The sequence below is a fragment of the Tamandua tetradactyla genome, chromosome X (assembly GCF_023851605.1).
Source record: "Tamandua tetradactyla isolate mTamTet1 chromosome X, mTamTet1.pri, whole genome shotgun sequence".
In the NCBI taxonomy this organism is placed as follows: domain Eukaryota; kingdom Metazoa; phylum Chordata; class Mammalia; order Pilosa; family Myrmecophagidae; genus Tamandua; species Tamandua tetradactyla.
This window is the reverse complement of record NC_135353.1, coordinates 109,917,520-109,933,712: the sequence shown is the minus strand read 5'-3', so window position 1 is coordinate 109,933,712 and position 16,193 is coordinate 109,917,520. Positions and strand designations below refer to the sequence as shown.

General features: G+C 36.7%; 2 pseudogenes; one reads left to right on the top strand and one right to left on the bottom strand.

Moving 5' to 3' along the window:
* Window positions 1–6,734, bottom strand: part of LOC143672002 (rRNA N(6)-adenosine-methyltransferase METTL5-like) — a 102,663-nt pseudogene extending 95,929 nt beyond the window's left edge.
* Window positions 6,735–6,830: 96 nt separating this feature from the next.
* Window positions 6,831–7,767, top strand: LOC143672001 (ret finger protein-like 4A pseudogene; annotated as a pseudogene).
* The last annotated feature ends 8,426 nt before the right edge of the window (window positions 7,768–16,193 follow it).

Sequence of the window (16,193 nt, the reverse complement as noted above, 5' to 3'; positions counted from 1 at the left end):
CTGGCTGCTGGGTGCCCACATTCACAAGCAGCAGCATAACATCCCCCACCTGCACCTATACCTGCCCTGAAACAAATCACTGCACTGAGTGCCCCACCCTGTACTCTGCTGCCTGATGTACATCCATCTTGTAAACTCAAGGCCTTAGACTACTGAAAGAAATCAACTCCCAAAGTAAATCAATCAAGATATTGACATGCCACAAAGACAGCAGATCACTAAGCATATCACAATGCAGCCAGATATGGCCCTGCCTAATGACGAAATTAAAACACCAGAGGAGAAACAGACATTGGAAAAACTAATCAAAGATGTTCATACAACTCTACTTAATAAAATGAGAAGGATGACAAATGACATAAAGGAGATCAAGACGACAGTAGAAGAGCATAAAGAGGAATTTGAAAGAATAAATAGAAAAATAGCAGATATAACAGCGATTAAAGACTCTGTTGATCAAATAAAAAACATACTAGAGGTATGCCACATCAGATTTGAAGAGACAGAAGAAAGAATAAGTGATATAGATGTCAGGATAACTGACTTCGAGGACTCAAAACAGCAAGTGGCAAAAAAGATGAAAAATTTTTCATTGAATCTCAGGGACATTAGGCAAAACAAAGCACTCAAATATAAGAATCATTGATGTTCCAGCAGAAGAAGAGAGGAGTAAAGGGCTAGGAACAGTAGTTGAGGATATAATGGGGGAAAACTCCCCACCCTTTCAGAGGACATAAATATACAAGTCAAAGAAGCCCAATGAACTCTAAGCAGAATAAATCCAAATAGTCCTTCCCCAAGACACATACTTATCAGTCTGCTAAATGTTGAAGAGAAGCAGAAAATTCTGAAAGTGGCAAGAGAAAAACCATCTACTGCATACAAGAGAAACCACACAAGACTAAGTTCCGACTACTCAACTAGCACCCTGGAGACAAGAAGGCAGTGGCCTTGAAAGAAATGGGCTTCCAAAAAGGGAGACTCCAGAGATTAGTGCCCCTTGTGAGGACTTAGCCAAACATGGAACCAGTCAGCTGTTTCAGAACTTTCCTGAAACAGAAAGACTTCCAGCCAAGAATTCTGGACCCAGCCGAGCTGTCCTTCAAAACTGAGGGAGATATTAAAATGTTCACAGACAAAGAAGTCCTGAAAGAATTTGTCAACAAGAGACTGACCCTACAAGAAATACTAAAAGGAGTTCTGCTGGATGAAAAAACAAACAAACAAACAAAAAACAACTGGAGAGGGAGGTCTGGAGGAGGGCCCAAAATTGAAGAGTAGCACTAAGGATAATTAAATGCACACAAAGAGAAAGAGGGAAAAGAATATATAGATGTGTGACAAAATTAAAATGATAAGATGGTGGATTCAAGAAATGCCTTTTCAGTAATAACTTTGAATCAATAGACTAAATTTAGCAATTAAAAGATACAGATTGGCAGAACAGATTAAGAAACATAATCCAGCTATATGTTGCTTACAAGAGACTCATCTTAGACACAAGGATACAAATAGATTGAAAGTGAAAGGACAGAAAAAGATTTTCCATGCAAGTTGTAACTTTCCTGCCTGTATATAATGTCTATTTATTTGTACACCTATGCATTTGCATAATTTTATCACACTATATTTTCAGTGACTTACTCTGATCCTTTCAATAAATAATTGTAACAAGCCTTGATTTAAGTTATATTAGCACTTTTTAAAACCCACAGTTTCATGTAGTCTGCATTGAGTTGATTCCCCATCACTCACTTCCCTCTAGGAGTGTGCACCTGCTGATGAATGGGTGCTTTTGCGGCATCAGATGGCAAACATAGTACAGTCTTTATTCTGGTTTGGCCAAGTCACCTTATTCATTTATACAACACATGTAATTTTGTATTCATATATAACAATATTTTTGCAACTTTTAAAATCATTATAGTATACTTGGCTTTTATTTTATTAAAAGAAAAACGAGTGCAGAAAGTAAAAGTAATTGTTGAAATTCATAATTTTTAATTCATTAAATGTCAAAAGCCCACTTTCTCTAAACATATAAAGTTCAAATGTTTTTCTGTGAATTTTGCATTAATTAATAGTAGTGAAATAAACTTTCATATAGATTTAGAAGTAACTCTTACAGGAAAAAATAGACTTCCACACTTTAGATTTTCAGGAGAGAATTTGATAGTGTGCATAAAGAAGTTAGAAAATAATATATGATGAACTTTTGGAAATTCAATTTTTCTTTTCATCAAAAAGTTTATGATGCTGAGACAGGTTTATTTGGAGATTAAAATGCCAGCATGGATTTGTTTGACAGAAGTGAACTTGGTTTAAGTGAAATGTGAGTCTAAAGGTGATCTTCTATGTTAATGTCACCTTAAAAGCCATAGCTTTCTCCTTCCAAAAATCACTATGATTTTTTCTTTCCAATGTTGAAATTAATTTTTATAACTATAGAATAATTTTAAATAATGTAAACACATGTTGAAGAAAGATAATTTTAAAAAGATACAAGTTTTAAAAAATTGGTCTAGTTTAACTTTCAGATAACAAAAATTTTTATATTTTGCATGTATAACCATCTTCTTAGCTCCCCATGAAGAGGGCCTCTAGATCCTTTTCCATAGACCTACATTTTCTTCCAGCTTGCACACAAGGAATCAGAAAGCATGATTTGTTTTTACTTGCAAAATGATTTATTGTGTTCTAGTTTGCTAGCTGCTAGAATGCAAATCACCAGAGATGGGTTGGCTTTCAGTAAAAGGGGATTTATTGATTTAACATATAGTTTTTCAGAGGAAAGGCAGCTAACTTACAACTGAGGTTCCTTCTCACATGGGAAGGCACAGGCGATCTCTACTGGCCTTCTCTCCAGGCCTTGGGGTTCCAACACCTTTCCCCAGGGTGATTCCTTTCTGCATCTCCAAAGGCCTGGATTGAGCTGTGAGTGCTGGGATGAAGTTTGCTGAGCTGCTTGGGCTGTGCTATGTTGAGCTCTTTCATTTAAGCACCAGCCAATTAACTCAAACATCACTCATTGCAGCAGGCATGCCTCCTAGCCAACTGCAGATGTAATCAGCAACAGATGAGGTTTACATGCCATGGGCTCATGTCCACAACAAGGGAACTAGGCACCTTCACCTGGCCAAGTTGAAACCTGAATCTAACTACCACAATTCCATTCCCAGTAAAATGAACTAAGAGGCAAGTAAAAAAAAAAAAACAAAAAAAACAGAAGTGTACTTATAATTATGCCTGAGTTACCCCCAGAGAACTGCTTTTCCTGCTCAGATGTGGCTTCTCTCTTGAAACCAACTCTTCAGGTAATCCCACTGCCCTCCCCACTCTGTGGGATGTAACTGCCAGGGGTGTAAGTCACGCTGGCAATGTCCAAAAGGATGAAGATAAATTAAACAAAATAAAGTTTCAGTGGCTGAAATATTTCACATAGAGTTGAGAGGTTATTCTTATGCATTACTTGATGTCCCTTTTGAATTTTTATTGGATGTGCATGGCTAGAAAGAAATACCTGAAATGGTTGAACTGTATTCTAGTAGCCTTGATTCTTGAAGATGATTATATAAGCTATACAGTTATATAATCATGTACACAATTGTGAAAACCTTGTGGCTGATGTTTTGTTTAACCAGTATGGACAGATGAGTAAAACATAAGGATTAAAAATAAATATTTAATTAGGGATAAGGGATATTTTGAGTGTTCTTTTTCACTTTTATTTTTATCCTTATATGTATTTTTGGAATAATGAAAATGTTCAAAAATTGATTGTGGTGATGAATGATACTGTGAGCCATTGATGTTATACTTTGGATGATAATAGTGTATGTGAATATATCTCAATAAAATTACATTAAAAACTGAATGGAGAAATAAGGGCGGGCCGCGGTGGCTCAGCGGGCAAGAGTGCTTGCCTGCCATGCCGGAGGACCCCGGTTCGATTCCCGGCCCCAGCCCATGTAAAAAACAAACAAACAAACAAAATATAATAAAAATAAAGATGTTTCCCTTTCTTCCTCCCTTCCTTCCTTCCATCCTTCTTTCCTTCCTTTCCTCCCTCTCTCTAAAAAAAAAAAAAAAAAAAAAAAAAAAACTGAATGGAGAAATAAATATCTACAATAATGCTTGGATACAACAATTCACCACTTTTATCAATAAAACATCTAGGTAGGATTAATATGAAAACAGAGAATTTGAATTACATGATAAATTAACCAGACCTAACAGACATTTATGGAACATTGCACCCCCAAACATCAGGAAATACATTCTTCTCAAGTGCTTATGGATTATTCTCCAGGATAGAGCACATGTTGGGCCATAAACAGGTCTCAATAAATTTTAAAACTTTGAAATTATACAAAGTGCCTTCTCTGATCAAAACGTAATAAAGCTGGAAACCAATAACACGCAGAGAACTGAAAAATTCACAAACATAAGGAGGTTAAATAGCACACTCTAAACAATCAGTAGATCAAAGAAGAAATTACAAGAAAAACCAGTAAATATCTTGAGACAAATGAAACTGAGAACAGATCAAAACTTATGGGATGCAGTAAAGGCAGTGCTAAGAGGAAAATTCTTGCCCTAAACATTTATATTTAAAATGAAGAAAGATTTAAAATTGAAGACCTAACTGCACATTGTAGGAAATAGAGAAAGAACTTACTTTGGGGTTACCAAAGCAAGAAGAATGAAAAAAAAAAAATAACAAAGATTAGGTCAGAAGTAAATGCAATTGAGAGGAAGACAACAATAGGGAGAATTGACAAAACCAAAAGTTGGTTCTTTGAGAAAATGAATACAATTGATAATACCTTTACTAGATAGACAAAGAAAAATAATAGAAGGTGCATATAAAATCATAATTGAAAGGGGGACATTGCTATTACCCACATAGAAATAAAAAAGATCATAAGAAGGATACTACAAAAAAGTGTATGCCAACAAACTTAGATGAAACGGACAATTTCCTGACAATACAAGAACAACCCATACAGACTCCAGAAGAAATAGAAAACCCAAACAAAACAATCACAAGGGGTTGAAAGCATCTTCAAAAACCTCCCCCGCCTCCCAAAAAACCCTTCCAATAAGAAAAGCTCAGGAAAAAATGGCTTCAGATGGGAATTCTACCAATCATTCCAAGAAGACTTAATATGAACTTTGCTCAGAATCTTCCAAAAATTGAAGAGGGAATAGTACCTAATTCATCCTATGAAGCCAATATCACCCAAATACCAAGTCCAGATAAAGATACCATAAGAAAAGAAAATTACAGACCAATTTCTCTAATAAATATACATGCAAAACTCCTCAACAAACTACTAGCAAATTGAATCTAACAGCACATTAAAAGAATTATACACCTTGAGCAAGGAGGGCTTATCCTAGGTATATGCAAGTGTGGTTCAACAGAAGAAAATTAATAAATGTAATATACCACATTAAATTAATAAATCAAAGGTGAAAGCACACATGATCATCTCAATTGATGCAGAAAAACCATTTCACAAATTCCAGCATACTTTCTTGATAAAAATGCTTAGTTAAACTAGGAATAGAAGAAAACTTCCTCAACATGATAAAGAACATATATGAAAAGCCCACAGCTAACATTTTCAGTGGGGAAATACTGAATGCTTTCCCTCTAAGGACAGGAAAAAGACAAGGATGACCACTGTCAACATTACTATTCAACATTCTGCTAGAAGTTCTACCTAGAGCAATTAGGAAAGAAAAATAAGTAAAAAGCATCCAAAACTGGAAAGGAGGAAGTAAACTTTTCACTATGTTTGGATGATTTGATCCTACATATAGAAAGTCCTGAAAAATCCACAACAAAGCTACTAAGTTCAGCAAAGTTGCAGGATACACAGTCAAAACAACGACAACAAAAATATGGTACTGTTTCTACACACCAATAACGTGCAATCATCAGAGGGAATCAATAAAAAATCCATTTACAATAGCAACTAAAACAGTAAAATATTTAGGAATAAATTTAACTAAGGATGTAAGGGACCCGTACACAGTAAGCTAGAATACATTGCTAAAAGAAAAAAAAAAGAAGACATAAAAAATGGAAGGGCATTTCCTGTTCATGGATTGGAAGACTCCAGAAGAAATAGAAAACCCAAACAAAACAATCACAAGGGGTTGAAAGCATCTTCAAAAACCTCCCCCGCCTCCCAAAAAACCCTTCCAATAAGAAAAGCTCAGGATGTTACGATGTCAATCCTACCCAAAGCAATTTATAGATTCAATGCACTCTCAGTCAAAATTCTAACGGCCTACTTTACAAAAATGGAAAAGTCAATCATCAAAATTATTTGGAATGGTAAGGGGCCCTGAAATAGTCAAAATGATATTGATAAACAGGAACAAATCTGGAGAAAAATTATTTTGACAAGTTCTCTGATCAGGCAAGCACTGGCCTGACCATTGCTACAAGGATATTTTGTGGCTGGTTGATAAACTGGAAAGCCAGTGTATTAAGTTGTCAGTCAGGTGACTGCATCTGTGGCTGATTACATCTGCGATCAACTAAGATGTACCTGCAACAATGAGATAATCCAATCAGGTGAAGGCTTTTAAGAAAGAAGAGAGACACTCACTGCTTCTTCAGCCAGTGAGCCACTCCTGCAAAGTTCGTCCAGACCCCCTTCTTTAGAGCCAGTGTCTTCACAACCTACCTTACAGATTTTAGACTCTTCCATTCCCATGGTTGTGTGAGACACCTATATATATCTCATAATTACAGATCTTTCCTGTTGGTTCTGTTTGTCTAAAGAACCCTGACTAATACAAGAGCAGGAGACATGGCAGAACACTTTCAAGAAGCAAGCAGATATCCTGTGTATTGGACCTATTTTGAGAAACCCATGTACTTAAAATGTGGATAAAACTGCTGCCACCACTGCATCAATTCCCTGCAGAAGGACCCCCATAGGGATAGATTTCTGTGTCACATCTGCTGTTTGGTTTCTCAGAAGGATGACATTAGGCAAATTGTCAGCTGGGGAAGCTGGTTTCCAAACTTAAGGACCTGGAGTCCCACCTGAAAGCTGCATTACAGATGACCCCAAGGATGCTGAAATGGACATGACCTTGGGCGTTGACACAGCCTTCAACTAATTCCTTATTTCTGAGGACCAGAGGAGCATCTGATGTGTGCAGAGTAGACAGAACTGGGAAGAGCATGCCGAGAGATTCAGCATTGGAATCTGTGTCTTGGGCTCCTCTCGGTTCACCTCTGGCCACCATTACTGACTGGGAGGTGGACATGGGAACAAGCAAAGAATGGAATCTGGGCATCTACAAAGAATCTGTTCAATGAGAAGGGAAGACCTTAATAACCAAAGAACTTGGATTCTGGACACTGAGTTTGAGAAAAGGAAACCTTGGCCAGCACTAAACCAAGGAGTAAACCCTCTGTTACACCAAGTGGGCATGTTCCTGGATATGGATATTGGAAACATCACTTTTTGTGACACTAGCAATGGATCCCATATCTTCACATTTACCAAAATTTGCACTTCTGAGCCACTGAGTCCATTCTTTTCTACAGAAAATCCAAGAAATGATGATTCAACCTTTTTTAGCATCTGTTCTACAATGATTCCAAGTACCCCTTTCTTCCAGCACAATCCAAAATTGACCAATAAAGCCAAGACAACAATACTAATTCATTGGAATTTACTTTGTGCTTTTATCTATGGCTTTTCTACATGGTCCACACATTGCACAGAGTGCTAGAAAAATGTGAAACATTTTATGAATCACAACACCAAAATTTAATTAGAAGATACATACATTTTATTTTATATGTGTTTTTGGAGGTTATTCTCTTTTTTTAATAAGAAAACAAACAATATACTTCGAACCACCAACAATAGATATATTAGTTAGCTTAACCATAGGCATATTTAAATAAAGTATCCATATAATAATTGCAAAGCCTGTATTTGCACCGTAAGTTTCACAAAGCAATTTAAAATTAAGGAAACAAATCTACATATTCAGATAGCAAGGTTCTTAAATTCTAAGTATTAAACACTAACTTAGATACCATTTGGTCAGCTGCCAAAACTGTATACTTGCATTTTAAACATTAAATGTTGTCATGGTCGAACTAAAAAAAACGGTATGGTACTGGCATACTGGCATAAAGACTGATAGATTGATCAATGGAATTGAATTGAGAGTTCAGAAATAGTCTCACATCTAGGTCAAATGATTTGTTACAAGTCTGACAAATCCACTCAACTAGGACAAAAAAGCCTCTTAATCATGCTGAGAGAAATGGATATCCATATCCAAAAGAAGTAAAAGGACCCCTATGTCACACCTTATACAAAAATTAACTCAAAATGGATCAAAAACCTATACATGAGATCCAGGGCCATAAAACTCCTAGAAGAAAATAGAGGGAATTATCTTCAAGATCTTCTGGTAGGCAGTGGTTTCTTAAACATTACACCCAAAAACAAGCAGCAAAAAAGAAATAGAGGGCGAGCCATGGTAGCTCAGCAGGCAGAATTCTAACCTATCATGCCAGAGAGCCAGATTCTAGTCCCAGTGCCTGCTTATGCAAAAGAAAAAGAAGAAAAGAAATAGATAAATGGGACTCCTCAAAATTAAATACATTTGTGCTTCAAAGAACTTTTTCAATAAAATTAAAAGGCAGCCTAATCAATGGAAGAAATATTTGAAAACCACATATCTGATAAGACTTTAATATCCAGAATATATAAAGGAACACCACAACTCAATAATAAAAATACAAACCAGCCAATTAAAAATAGGCAAAACACTTTACTAGACACTTTTCTAAAGAGGAAATACAAATGGTTGGAAAGCACATAAAAAGATGCTCAACATAACTAGCTATAGCTATTACTGAAATGCAAATCAAAACCATGATAAAATATCATTTCACACCTACTACTAAAAGTGTTGGAAATGATATGAAGAAATAGGAACATTTATTCACTACTGGTGGTAATTTAGAATTGTGCAGCTGCTGTGGAAGAATTTTGGCAGTTCCTGAAGAAGCTAAGTATAGAATTACCATATGATTTTGTTATCCTACTACTAGGCATATACTCAGAAGGACTGAAAGCAGGGATGGAAACCGATATTGCACACTAATGTTCAAAGCACAACTGCTGAAAGATGGAAACAACCCAAAAGTCCATCAATGGATGAATGGATAAACAAAATGTGGTATATCATATGATGGAATTTTATTCAGCTGTAAGAAGGAATGAAGTCCTGATGCATGAGATATCATGGGTGACCCTTGAGGACATTATGTTGAGCGAAATAAACCACACACAAAAAGACAAATATTTTATAGCCTTATCAATAAGAACTAATTATAAGGAGCAAATTCATGGAAGTAAAATCTAGGTTATACATTGCCAGGAAATAGAATGAGGGTTGAGAATGGAGAGCTGTGCTGGTTTGAAAGGATGATGTACCCTAGAAAAGCCATGCTTTAATCCTGTTCCATGTAAAAGCATACATTTCTTTTAGTCCCTATTCAGTTCTATAGTTTGGAAACTTAATTAGGTTATCTTCACGGAGATGTGACTCACTTAATTGTGGGTATTAATCTTTCATTAGAGGAAGATGTTACTCCACCATTCCACATGGGTCTTGATTGGTTTACTGGAATCCTTTAAAAGAGTAAGCATTTTGGATAAAGTGTCAATAATAAAGCAGTATAAAGAATATGGGATGTTTCTTTTTGGAGCAATGAGGATATTCTCAAATTGATTGTAGTGAGGAATGTGCAGCTCTGACATTATACCAGAGCCATTGATTGTACACTTTGGAAGGATTGTATGGAGTGTGAATAAAATTATTTACAAAAAAAAAACACAACACTATTAGCTTAGCTTTTAAGAAGGTGTCTAATATTTTAATGTCATTGTAATAAATGCAAGCTTCCTTGAAGGGCAAGGAAATTAATGTTATATCTATGAGTTTTTTTTATACCATATACAAAACTATAACTTGCAATGAGTTCAAAAAAAGGTGGGGAGATTTAGGGGTATAGGAACAGTGTATATGTATGCTATTATAGTTAAAATGGTATCATTTTATAAATGGTTGTTATATATTTAGGATATTAAATTTTAAACCTATAGGGTTGGGTGCCCATGCTCACAGGCATCAGTGTAGCATCCCCAACCTGTGACTATATCTGCGTTGCAATGCATCACCCTGCTGTTGTGCCCTGACCTGAACCCTACATCCTGTTCCACATCCATCCCTCAAATAAAAAGCTTTAGACTACTGAAGGAAATCTACTTCCAAAGTAAACCAATCAGGATATTTACAGCAGAAGATCACTCAGTATATCATGATGCAGATAGATATAACCCAACCAAACAACCAAATGAAAACACCAGAGGAGACACAGATGTTGGAACAATTAATCAAAGACGTTCCTATAACTCTATTAAAAAAATAAATGGGGTGCTAATGACATAAAGGAGATCAAGAAAACACTAGAAGAGAATAAAGAGGAATTTGAAAGAATAAATAGAAAAATGGCAGATAGCACAGAGATTAAAGATGCTGTATTTCAAATAAAAAACATACTAGAGACATGCAACAGCAGATTTAAAGAGACACAAGAAAGAATAAGTGAACTAGAGGACAGGACAACTGATTTCGAACACTCAAAACAACAAATGACAAAAAAATATGGAAAAATTTGAATTGGACCTCAGGGAAATGGTGGACAAAACAATGCACACAAATATAAGAATCATTGGCATCCCAGAAGGAGAAGAGAAGAGTAAAGAACTAGGAAGATTACTTGAGGATACGATGGAGAAAAGTTCTCAAACTTTATAAAGGACATAAATTTATGCAAGTCAAAGAAGCTCAATGAACTCTGTTCTAGTTTACTAGCTGCTGGAACGCTCAAGGGACATTATCCTTCTTCATCTCCAAAGGTCACTTGGCAGTATGATAAATGAACTAGACTTAGACATTTACAGAACATTGCACTGGACAACAGCAGGATACACATTCTTCCCAAATGTTCATGGTTTATTCTCCAGGATAGACCACATGTTGGATCACTGGATCTCCAAAATGGCTCATCTTTTGTAGAATTTCAGTAAACTAATCAAGACTCACATAGAATGGGTGGAGACATGTCTCCATTTTAATCAAGTTTAATACTGATGATTGAGTCACATCTCCATGGAGATGACCTAATCAAGTTTCCAACCTATCGTACTGAATAAGGATTAGAACAAACCATTACTCCCAGAAGATTGATTAGGATTAAAATGGCTTTTCTAGGGTACATAAATCCCTTCAAGACTGCACATTTCACCCTCTGGACTCTGAAAAAGACATGTTTTCCCCATATACAAAATACATCAATTCCATCCAATATAGAAAACTTTAAAACATTTCAGTAACAATCAAATGCAATACAGGGTTAAAAACAGTACAAAGTCTCATCAAAGTCAGCTACAGGCATGGACAGTCCTAGGGCAAAATTCTTCTCTGGCTCTGGACCTGTAAAACTCAGAACAAGTTACTTGCTGCCAACATACAAAAGAGGAACAGTCATAGGATACATATACCCATTTCCATAGGGAGGAAGGAACACAGGGGTCACAGGACCCAAGCAGTTTTGAAAACCTGCAGGACAAAGTTCATTATAATTCAAAGTCTGAGAGTCATTTATCTTTGGGGCTTTAGAAACTGGCAGTCCCACCCTTCCCAAGGGCCTAAGCAGTGGTCCACCTCTCTCCAAATGCAACCTTGGGGGACATCGGGGAGACCAACTTTTTATTGGCTTCACCTTCTCAAAGCATCAGGGCTGCATCTGGGCTCTCTGCCATCTCTGGGGCACATGCTCAACCCTGTATATGGTGGCAGCTAGGCTCTCCACAATTCCTAAGGAGTGTCTTGTACACTTTTCAAGGCCTGAGGTGGCACCACTTTTCCACTACAATAAGGTGGAAGGCCTGACCTGTCTTTGGGGCAAACTCATCCTTTCCATGTGTTTGGGTGGATCTGCTTTCCTACCCTGAGGCTTCTTGGCTTCAGACCTCAGCCTCCATGGTTCTACCTCTGAACTTATTTTTCCTTCATTGTGTCCCTTCTCTGTCCCTCTCAGTCCTGAATGGCAGTGGTTCTATTTATACTTATCCAGCAACACTCTCATTGGCTTTTTATGCAGTTAGCCTCAGATCATGCCTACCAGACATAAGGAATTTCCACAAATCCTTCCTGGATAACTCCATCTTCAACCCTGGCTTTCTCTGAAATGGCTGTCTTGTTCCACATTTGGCCAAATCCTCACATGGGGCACCACTCTCTGGGGTCTCCCTTCCTGGAAGCCCAGAATCTTTAAGAACATCGATTTCTGCTTTTGTTGTACCCAAGAGGTCAGTTCTCAGCTTATCTCTTTCTTGTCTCATTTCACTATAAGCTGCAAGGAGAAACCAGGCTGCACTTTTCACATTTAATTTGGAAATCTCTTCTGCTAAATACCCAAGTTCATGGCTTTTACAATCTGCCTTCTTGCCAAAGCCACAGGTCAATTTCTCCAAATTATCTGTCATTTTAACCCAAGGCCCACCTTCCTTTCAGTCTATAATAACACATGCCTCATTTCTGTTGAAGGCTTTGTGGTAGTTAGATTCAGTTGTCAATTTGGCCAGGTGAAGGTGCCTAGTTATATTGCTGGGAAGGTGCCTAGTTATATTGTTGTGGACATGAGCCGATGGGGGGTGAACCTCATCTTTTGCTAATTATATCTGCAGTCAGCTAGGAGGCATGCCTGCTTCAATGAATGATGTTTGATTTAATTGACGGTGCTTAAATGAGAGTGCTCACTGTAGCACAGCCCAAGTAGTTCAGCATACCTCATCTCAGCACTCGCAGCTCAGCCCAGGCCTTTGGAGATGCAGAAAGGAATCACACTGGGAAAGATGTTGGAACCCAGAGGCCTGGAAAGAAGGCCAGTAGAGGTCACCCTGTGCCTTCCCTCATAAGAAAGAACCTCAGTTGAAAGTTAGCTGCCTTTCCCTGGAGGGAACTGCCTGAAAATGTAGAGTTAGTAGCCATGTTTCTTGAAAATGATTGTATAATGATATAGCTTTCACAATGTGACTGTGTGATTGTGAAAACCTTGTGTCTGATACTCCTTTTATCTATCTTATCAATAGATGAGTAAAATATATGGAATAAAAATAAATAATAGGGGGAACAAATGTTAAAATAAATTTAGATTGAAATGCTAGTGATCAATGAAAAGAATGTGTATGGGGTATGGCATGTATGAATTTTTTCTGATGTCCTTTTATTTCTTTTTCTGAATTAATGCAAATGTTCTAAGAAATTATCATGATGATGAATATGCAACTATGTGATGATATTATGAATTACTGATTATATATGTAGAACAGAATGATCATAAGTTAAGAATGTTTGTGCTAGTTTGTTGTTATATATTTTTTAAAAATTAATAAAAAAAGACAACAATTGCAAAAAAAAAATGATTCCACAAGAACTTAATTCCTAAGATGCAAGTTAAACATTTTTTCACTTACTTATTTGGATGACTAATTTTCTACATAAGTGAGAAAATACATAAGTGTGTGTTCTTGTGTTAGTTTTGTATTTTATCCAGATAGTAAATGACAAAAAATATATACCTCTGTAATATCAAGCAGAACAAAAAGCACCATGAGGTCATCAGCAACTAAACTATCAGAGGCAATCATCCATTCTAACAACATAAACCCCTCTATGTTCATTCGTTAAAAAAAAAGGAAAGTTAGCTGCCTTTCCTCTGAAGAACTAACAAAATAAATCCCCTTTTATTAAAAGCCAATCTGTCTCTGGTGTGTTGCATTCTGGCAGCTAGCAAACTAGAACAAGCCTTATCAGAAGTGTCTTTAGAGTCTACATTTCTACTAACAGTCTCTTCAAGGCATTCTACACCTTCTCTATCAGGCTCCTCACAACTCCTCCAAAATCTTCCCCTTAACCATTTAAAAAAGCATTCCAACATGTCTGGTATTTGCAAACTGCAGTAGCACCCCACTCCTCTGGTACCAAAATCTGTTGTAGTTTGCTAGCCACCAGAATGCAATATACCAGAAACAGAATGGCTTTGAAAAAGGATAATTTAATTAGTTGCTAGTTTACAGTTCTAAGGCCAAGAAAATTTTCCAATTAAATCAAGTCATTAAAATGCCCAAATTAAGACACCAACAAGAGATTACCATCACTCAAGAATGGCCAATGACATACAGGTTTTCTCTCTCAGCTGGAAAGTCATGTGGCAAATACGACGATGCCTACTAACTTCCTCTCCAGGCCTCTTGTTTCATGAAGCTTCCCAGAGGCATTATCCTTCTTCATCTCCAAAGGTCGCTGGCTGGTGGACTCCGTGGTTCTCTCATCATTCTGTCATCATTTTGCAGCTCTCTCCTCATTCTCAAAAGGCACTCTCTCCAAAATGTCTTCTCTTTTATAGGACTTCAGTAAACTAATCAAGACTCATAGAATGGGTGGAGATATGTCTCTGTTTAATCAAGTCTAATACCCACAATTGACTGAGTCACATCTCCGTGGAGATAACCTAATCGAATTTCCAACCTATAGTACTGAATAGGGATTAGAAGAAAATGTTGCTCCCACAAGATTGATTAGTATTATAACATGGCATTTCTAGGGTACATAAATTCCTTCAAACCAGCACAAACTCCAAATAGGCCTTCCCCAAGACACATACTAATTAGTCTTTCAAATGTTGAAGAGAAGCAGAAAATTTTGAAAGCAGCAAGAGAAAAACAATCTACTATATACAAGGGTAGCCACATAAGACTGAGTTCAGACTACTCAACTGGCACTATGGAGGCAAGAAGGCAGTGTCATGATACATTTAATACCTTGGAAGAGAAAGATTTCCAGCCAAGAATTCTGTACCCAGCCAAATTGTCCTTCAGAACTGAGGGAGAGATTAAAATTTTCTCAGACAAACAAATCCTGAAAGAATTTGTCAACAAGGGGCTGGCTCTACAAGAAATACTAAAGGGAGTCATGCCAGTTGAAGAAAAAAAAAGACAGGAGAGGGAGGTCTGGAGGAGAGCACAGAATTTAAGAGTACCAATAAGGATAACTTAAAGGATAAAAAGAGAAAGAAGGAAAAGAATATTTAGATCTGACAAATAAAGCCCAAAAGATATGATGGTGGACTCAAGAAATGCCTTTTCAGTAATAACTTTAAATGTTAACAGACTAAACTTACCAATTAAAAGATGCAGACTGGCAGAATGGATTAAGAAATATGCTGCTTACAGGAGACTCATCCTAGACATAACCATACAAATAGATTGAAAATGAAAGGATGGAAAAAGATGTTCCATGCAAGTTGTAACCAAAAGAAAGCAGGAGGACCAATATCAGACAAAATAGACTTTAAATGTAAAGACATCATAAGAGACAAAGAAGGACACTACATATTAGTAAAAGGGACAATTCACCAAGAAGAAAAAACAATCATAAATGTTTATGCTCCCGATCAAGAGCTTCAAATTACATGAGATAGACATTGGAAAAAATGAAAGGAGTGATAGACGTTTCAACAATAATACTAAGAGACTTCAATACACCATACTCCTCTACAGATAGAGCAACCAGATAGAAGATCAACAAGGAAATAGAAAATTTAAGCAACTTGATAAATGAATTAGACCTAACCGACATATACAGGTCATTGTACCCCAGAACACCAAGATATACATTCTTCTCTAGTTCTCATGGAACATTCTCCAGGATAGATCATATGCTGGTGCCCAAAACAGGTCTTTACAAATTTTAAAACATTGAAATTATTCAAAGCACTTTCTCTGATCACAATGGAATGAAGTCGGATATCAACAACTACCAAATAACAAGAACTTTCACAAATATATGTAGATTAAATAGCACACTCTTAAACAACCAGTGGGTCAAAGAAGAAATTCCTGGATGAGTCAGTAGCTATCTGGGGATGAATGAAAATGATAATACAACATATCAGAACTTATAGGATGCAACAAATACTGTGCTGAGAGGGAAATACATTGCCTTAAATGCCTATATCAAAAAACAAGGAAGAGCAAAAATCGAGGACTTAACCCCTCACCTGG